At 51.7% G+C, this 8,189-nt stretch overlaps 1 long non-coding RNA gene across 1 annotated transcript; it reads right to left on the bottom strand.

Moving 5' to 3' along the window:
• Positions 1 to 974: 974 nt before the first annotated feature.
• Positions 975 to 5,216, bottom strand: LOC118013975. The gene is made up of 3 exons (XR_004680163.1): positions 4,582 to 5,216; positions 3,645 to 3,727; positions 975 to 1,678 (listed from the first exon to the last, which is right to left on the bottom strand). It is a non-coding gene; the product is annotated as an uncharacterized LOC118013975 (long non-coding RNA).
• Between the last annotated feature and the right edge of the window lie 2,973 nt (positions 5,217 to 8,189).

Here is an 8,189-nt window from a genome sequence, read left to right on the forward strand (position 1 = left end):
AGAAGAGCCATTTGCTAAAAATCAGGGTGCGGGTGGGACTGGGCAATTGAAAAGAGGTTAGAATTTCTACAACAGGCGGGGTGCAAGACTGTGGAAAATACAGAAAGCTGGAATGGAACTGTAGGTTTCTAACTTAAAAAGAGTGATTTAGGGGCACCTGGGTGGCTCAGTCGGTTAAGCGTCTGACTTTTGATTTCAGCTCAGGTCATGATCTCGGGGTGTTGGGATGGAGCCCCGCGCTCAGGGGAGTCTGCTTGGAGATGCTCTCCCTCTGCCCCTCCCCCCACACTCTCTCTTTCTCAAATAAATAATCTTTTTTAAAAAAGAGTGATTTATTTATTTATTTTAAAAGATTTTATTTATTTATTTGACAGAGACACAGCAAGAGAGGGAACACAAGCAGGGGGAGTGGGAGAGGGAGAAGCAGACTCCCCGGCTGAGCAGGGAGCCCGATGCGGGGCTCGATGCGGGCCTCGATGCGGGGCTCGATCCCAGGACCCTGGGATCATGACCCGAGCCAAAGGCAGATGCTTAACAACTGAGCCACCCAGGCACCCCTAAAAAAAGAGTGATTTAAATGGAGTTTTGTTCTTAAGTTATGTTCTATAACATATATACATATATCCACCATGTATATTCCTTTGTACACATTGTCAAATGACTGTTTTTAATTTTTAAACCTTTTTACAAAAAAAAAAAAGTCCTAAGGGCACCTGGCTGGCTCAGTTGGTAGAGCATGCGACTCTTGATCTTGGGGTCAGGTCGTGAGTTCAAGCCCCACATTGGGCATAGAGCTTATATGTATAAAAAAGAAAATTAAAAAGAAGTTCTTTTTTTTTTTTTTAAAGACTTTATTTATTTATTTGAGAGAGAGAGAGTGAGCACGAGAGGGGGGAGCGGGAGAGGGAGAAGCAGACTCCCCGCTCAGCAGGGAGCCCGATGCGGGACTCGATCCCAGGACCCCAGGATCATGACCTGAGCTGAAGGCAGTCGCCCAACCAACTGAGCCACCCAGGCGCCCAAAAAGAAGTTCTAAAATAGTCACTAGGAGCCCAATAGGGAACCAGTGACAAAGGGCATGGGACATTAGTATTTGTGAGTGTTTATGATGCGAGATAGTTGTATTACCTGAGATGGGAAAGCAAGCTTCTGAGAGGCTGAGTGGCTTGCCTGTGGTAACATAGCTGGAAGGTGTTAGTTTTGGAACTTGAATCCACATGTGTTTGACTCCAAAGCTTGTCTCGGGGTAACACTAGAGTGAATCTACGTGGGTTAAATAGAATCTTAATCGTCAACGTGCACACAGGTTAGTATGAAAAATTGGCCAGGGTTGTGAAGTCCGTGCCCACCACATAAGATCATCTCCTGGGACCATGCCGCAGCCGTGCAGTGAGGACCCGTTCTGGACCACCTCTGAATGGTAGCTGGGAGAACCATCTCTCTTTGAAGACCTCCCTCTTCTGTCAGCTTAGCAAACTGTGTCTTTCTTATTCTCAGTTGCTCCTTTTGGACTCACTCCTTCCAACTTTGGCCTCATGTCTTCTTTGACCTTGTTCTGGAAAGGGTAGAGGTGACTCTATCCCGTGTTCACTACAAGATTCCCAGCAACATTTTAGCTGAGCAATTTCCATGAGTAGTGGGTACCTCGTAGCGGGATGATTCAGACCACAGATGAGAGCTGCAAGAGAGGGACTGAGCTACAGTGCCCGAGTCACGAAAGGACTGTGACTTAGGTATACATACCCTCTGCCTTCAGTAAATGCAATATTCACAAACTCACCTTTACAAGACATAAGTTGGGGGATGCTCAATCACATTACTAAAGGATCCTTTCTAGAAGTTCTTTAACAAAGTGGTTCCTCTAGTATCTTTCCAACTGGGTCCAATGGATAAAAATTCCATTAATACCCAATACACTGTGGCAGCGGGAAGGCAACAGGGAATAAAGAAACAACCAGAGACCAGGAGCTGTGATGCCTGGGTCTTAGTCCTGTCTGTTCTCTTAGGACCCATCCCTGACTTGGAAAGTGAGCACTAATTCTGGACCACCTCTAAATGCCATGACTTTTAAATCCTGGTCAACCTGCACCCAGTCCTATCAAGCAAGATAGACTGGTTTATGAGAAGACTCTGATCGGGGCGCCTGGGTGGCTCAGTTGGTCAGGCGTCTGCCTTTGGCTCAGGTCATGATCCCAGGGTCCTGGGATCAAGTCCCACAACAGTGTTCCCTGCTCTGCAGGGGGGCTGCTTCTCCCTCTTCCTCTGCCTCCCACTCCCCCTGCTTGTGCTCTCTCTCTGTCAAATAAATAAGTAAAATCTTAAAAAAAAAAAAAAAAAAAAAGAAGGAGGAGGAGGAGAAGGCGGCTCTGATAAGAAGAAGAAGAAGGCTCTGATCCTCCAGCTGTGCTGGAAAGAGCCAGAAGGCCAGCAAGTGCCTCAGACTCAGGTGCCCAGTGAGGTCCCACCTGTCCTGGTGCTAGGCTCAGCCTCTCCCCATGTCGCTCTAACCTCTGGCTGCATCCACTGCTTCAACCATATCCTCTCTCTGCTCTGAGTCTTCTAGGGCCCCAACTCCCTTGAATTTGTGAAAATTGTTACCATTTCTGCCAGATTGGCCTCGCCTGCTCCATTAAACTCATATCCTCAACCATCTCCTGTTTTCCCATCATACTTCCTCTCCCACCTCCAAGATTTTACCCAAGAAGTCTCATGATCCTGCTCAAAGAAACCTTCCCAGATTGGTTGGTCCCGGGGCTCCCACGTACAGCTGCATCGTTTGTGGACTGCACAAAGGCACTCACTGAGGGGGCAAGTTGAGAACTGAACTGCATTCAGCTTGCCAATCCTTGCACCCTGGCTCAGAGTTGTGCCTACTAGAGGGATTCCCCTTTTTATTTCTGCCCCAAAGTACCACTTGCTCTCCAAGCTACATGCCATAAGGAATGCACCTGCCCAGAGCCGGCTCCTTTTTCTACTTGGTAACAAAGTTCTTTATGGACCACCGACGTGGCTCCAGCCATGCCCCTCCTGCCCTCAACATTCTCAAGTTCCAAACCCAATCTCCCACCATGACCACTGTACTGACATGTTTTACTAATTCCTTGTAAAGTTGCTTTCTCTATCACAATACCTGAAAGCTGGGATCTTGCCTATTTTTCTGTACCCTGGAACCTAAGAAAACTTTTTTCCCCCTCCCTCTCTTCAAGCTCAATGATAAACAAGGACCTGAAGTTAGAGACTGGGTGAAGTCCAGGACCTGCAGGGGTGGGTAAATCAGGGGCGGGGTGGTGGTCAGCCAGACTGAGGCAGGGGGCTGGCTGGCACCCTCTCGATGGCCCTGCCAGCCCCATCACCCCCCTCAAGAAATGGGGCCAGCTCTATGCAAATGCGCTCTTGCCCAGGGGTCCGGTTTCGTCTCTCCGAGCTCCTGGCACAGCAGAACCAACGTGAGCAGCCGCTTGGCAGGACAGAGAAGGGCAGGCTAACAGTCCCAAGGCTCAGGTGACAGGGCCAGGCCCAGGAGACGGGGATGGTTACTGGGGCTTTAACAGCCCTCCTGATGCCAATCTCGGGCTGAAAACTCGGTATTTCCACTTGGAACAAGAAACATGGGCAAGAGGGCTGGGGACAGCAGGGCACTGTACCAGGAGTGCCCCCTGCAGGTCTCACTGGGCGGCGCCAGAACAGAAGAACGCAGCTCCGGGTGGGTGGGGATCTCAGGAGTCGCCTGGGAGGAGGATGACAAGGAGGAGAAAGAAGATCTAGCTAGCATTTACCGAGTACTTGCAGTGTGCCAGGGATTGCCTCATGTAAGCCTCATGACAACCCGCAAGAGAGGGACAATACAGTTATTCTCATTTCTTGGTTGAAGAAACTGTTCAGAGAGGTTAAGCAACCTGCTCAAAGTCACCCAGCTAACAGTGGACATGATGTGGGAAACAAAGGCAGAAGAAAAATTATTAAATTTCTTTACTACCTAGAGCCCACTGACAAGTCCTTGAAACAGACACAGTGACCTTCCTCTAGGGACTCAACTGCCTCGATGTTAATACTTTGCTAAGGGCAAAAGGCGATTCTAGTCTGAGCCCCGCCCCCAATCCTGTAAGTCTACTTTAATGTGTAAGAATTCCTTTGGAAACTTCCTTTATCTCTAAACCCTCCAAGATATGTGTTGGCAATCATCCCCCAAGCATACGGCCCACCAATATACATCTGAAGGGTCTCATGCCTCAGGTTTTATTAGATGGTAACAAATGAGCTTTTCCCAACAATAGCTAGCCCTCTCAAGGTCCTGGAGACCTTGCTTCCAAAATTCCTTAGAGACTTACACTATCCCTAACCCCTTCCCAACTTGAAATGGGCCACTCCTCATGACCCCATTGCAGTCCTTTCTGCCCAGGGGTCCTGTCCCCGTGCTTTAATAAAATCACCTTTTTGCACCAAAGACGTCTCAAGAATTCTTTCTTGGCCGTCGGCTTCGAACCCTAATAAGGTCTTTCCCACATCAGACAGAGTTGAGACTTGAACCCAGATCACTGCCTCCTGAGATTATATTACTCAGTACTACCTTTTCCACCTTACCAGGTCATTCCAGCAACTTCTAACCCTCCGGTGTCGATTTCTACATCTCCCTGCTCCTCTGGTTCATATCTTCTTATTCCAGCTTAAAGGAATCTGGAGAAGAACAGATCAATATCTTGGGTATAATGGCACTAATAATTACACCTGCCATTTGCATACCACTCTCTGCTTTTAATTATTTCCCTGGGGAAAATGAGCTTTGAAATATTTGTATTTCTCCAAATTTCGTTCTGATTTTTATCCGTGTTCCTACACCTATTTCCATAGTTATGATCAACTTATAAGAATATTTCTACGTGCTGCTTTTTCAGGCAAGAGTGTGCCTCCACGCCCATTTACATATATGAACGTAGTAACCCATTATGTTCCTATGTCACAGCTATTCCATTACTGAGGCCCGGTGGCTTTGTGAAGAGCATGCAGTGAGGCAGGGACACCCACGGGTGAGTCTGACTACGACCTCTGCCTCTGCGACATTTGGCAAATCGTCTTTCTCTGTTTTAGTTTCTCATCCATAAATGGAGAAGATCATACCCATCTCATGGGGCCCCTCCCTGGGCTGTTAGATGAGTCCTCTAGTTCATAGCTGCTGCTCGAGGAATTATCAGCGCTAATATTAGCATTCTGTGTTTGCGTGTCTTTCTCCCCCACTAGACCATGAGCTCCACGTGGGCAGAGACCAAGTCATTTCTGTAACCACCCCCACCCAGCACATTGCCCGGCACTTGGGCTCCACCGAAGTTCGTTGCATGAACGGTTTTAAGCCCTAATCCAGGCTTTTCTCTCTGTAGGACATTTGGGCTGTTTCTAGACTTTTCGCTGTTAACAAAATACACTTTAAAGCGCTTCTATTTATATTGCCTCATTTGATCTGCACACCCCGTGAAGCAGGCTGAAAGGGGATATTTGCACGTGTCCATGCCCTGTGTAAAACAGAACAACTGTGGCTCAAGGAAACGAAACAAATCCTTTGGGTCACGTTACAAACCAGTGACAAAGATTAGAACCCCTGACCCCACCTCCTTTCCTTGGGTGAATCTCTTCTCTCTCTAGCTACGTCCTTCTGGATCAGGGCGCCCTCTTCAAAAATGGGAGACATGCTGGTGTCTGCCTGCGAGCAGTACTGCACCCAGAGGCGCCTGCTGGAGGTCATGAGCTGCCACCTCCCAGGTGGCCCTCTGAATCCCCAGGAGACCGAAGGCCTTATTCCCAAACACATCAGGGCCCGTATTTTCTCAGAGCAAGAAGCTTCTTAGGGAAGAGCGTGCTGGCTTTTCTTGTCTTTTCTTTTTATTTTTTTTCCTGAGGGGGTAAGGAGGCGAGCTCTGAGTTGTCCAGGAGGAGGGACTTGGGCTAAAAATAGCTATGGCGTGTGGCTCAGCCTCTAGTGGTACCCAGGACTGGGGAGGGGAGGGGATGCTCTAGAGCTGTCGCCAGACTGGTTGCTGTGGAAACAGGAGAGGAGCAGGGGAGCCTGGGAAGTGCGGATGACACAGATAGCAAGTCCTGGTCAGAGCTGCCGCTACATTTAGGAGAAACGGCGGTGTCTGTGGCTCCCACCCTCCAAGGGGGCCGGGGAAGGGGTGGTGTCAGGGGCATGGACGCTACCCCCCAGGGGTCTCTGCTGCCGGCTCCTCTCCTCTCCACACGCTGTGAGTTGAGTTGCGGGGGACTTGGGTTTGGGCCCCTAAATCCAAGGCAAGTGGGGGCTTGGAACGGCTCGTTCCTGAGGGAGTTTTCACCAGGTCCCCTTCCAAAAAATAAACCCTCTTGCTGGCCAGCACTCCCTAGGGGGAGAAAGGGCGATCCAGGAAAATGTGGCACTGGGGTCTTCTGGAGAGGGGTCACAGCATGCACAAGAACGAAGGAGTAGGCTGGAGGAACAGGGATCTTTGGAGGGAAGGTGCAGAAATCAAGTCTATTTCACACCTTTACTTCCCCGTTGAGAAATATGCAGCCTCCACTCAGGAAGACAGGAGAGGGGACACAATCAAAGTAAGGCTCACCTAGATCCCCGGGGCAATGGAGAGCAAGAGAGATCTGGCGGTGATCAGACTGTGGGGTTCCTTCCCGCCCCTGGGCAGAGAGATCTGTCTAAGCAGGCAGATTGGGAGTCAGATTACCTAAGACCCTGGGCAAACATTTGGAAGCCCACCTGGGGCTGACGCTAGGATAAGTGGGACCCAGGTACTCTTCTGCATGACTTGGGGTGTCTGAGCAGTCCGTGCTTAGAACTTCTAGAGGACATCCCTGGCTGCAGGGAGGGAAAGGGAAGCCCACTGTTGCGGGAGGGGAAGACCCTAATCTGCATTGGACCCTGTGTCCCCCCACTCCTCTTGGAAAATAAATGTGGGGGGCGTCCCTAAGCTCCAAGCTATCTTTTTTGGGTTTTCCTCCTGCCCTCTCCCCCAGTATACACACACACACACACACACACAGATCCTCCCAAGGTCTGGCTGCGGAGCACCTCATTCCAGAACTTAAATTCTGGAGACCTGGGTTTGGAGTTGCATATCCAGGCGGTCTCTCCCCAGGACCTGGTCAAACATCCAGGCCATCTGTGATCCTTGTCACATTCCTCCCATCCATTCAGCCCTCCCCACCCCAGCCAACCCAGGTTTCCTTGGAATGGGAGGACAGAACAATTCCCAGGAAGAGGGGAAGGCTGAAGAGAACCAAGTCCTTCCTCTGAACCTTTCCTTGTAGGGGTCTGGGGCCTAGGGAGGGGCTCCGGACCTCTTTCTCAGGGCACATTGTAGCTCAGGTCGCTCCTCTGGGGGAAGAATTTGAAGCAAAATCAGGTGGGCTTCCCTTGGAATGTGAGCTCTGGGGCATATGGTGGTGGGGGGGGGTGCTGTGCTTAGAGTAGTCAGAGGGAAGTGGGAGGCTGCGGGCAAAGAACGGGAGGGAGTGGGGAGATAGATGTGGGTGCTCAGTGCTTCACTTGCTCTGATGGAGGAGGGCTCGTGAGGAACAGACTAGACGGGTCTACAAGCCTGACTCCTGGTGAACTTTGTGCTTCCTCTACCTGGGCTGTCCGTGTTGATCTCCTATCTTGCAGCCCTCCTGCCCCCTTTCAGACTGCTTCTACGGTGGAAAGAACCCAGGGGACAGGGGGCAGACACCCAACAGCGATCGGGGGGTCCTAGTGCTCCGGGAGGACTTGGAGTGGGCACGTCCTGGGGTGGGAATGTTCAGCCCTTGCCCACTGGGGACGTCGCGCTGCCCTTCCGCCCCCTGCACGTCTTCTCCGTCAGCTGGTGGAGAGCGGACAGCTGTGGGAGGGGGCCGAGCGAGCGGGGGGCGCGGGGAGCGAGGAAGAAGACTGCGTGCGGGTGTCGCGGTGAAGTTCGGGTAGGGGGGAGCGGGTCCGGGGACGGCGCAGGCCGCCCGGGGTGCGCGCGGGGGCCCTCGGGCGGGGGCGGGGGTGAGGGGAGTCTGTGTCCCGGGGCGGGGGAGGGGAGGCGAGGGGACGGGACGGGAGGGGACGGGAGGGGACAGGAGGGGAGGGGAGGGGACAGGAGGGGACGGGAGGAGACGGGAGGGGACGGGAGGGGACGAGACGGGAGGGGAGTGGACGGGAGGGGAGTGGACGGGAGGGGAGGGGA

Source organism: Mirounga leonina, unplaced genomic scaffold (assembly GCF_011800145.1).
Source record: "Mirounga leonina isolate KUSES-001 unplaced genomic scaffold, KU_Mleo_1.0 Mir_154, whole genome shotgun sequence".
NCBI classification, from domain to species: Eukaryota; Metazoa; Chordata; class Mammalia; order Carnivora; family Phocidae; genus Mirounga; species Mirounga leonina.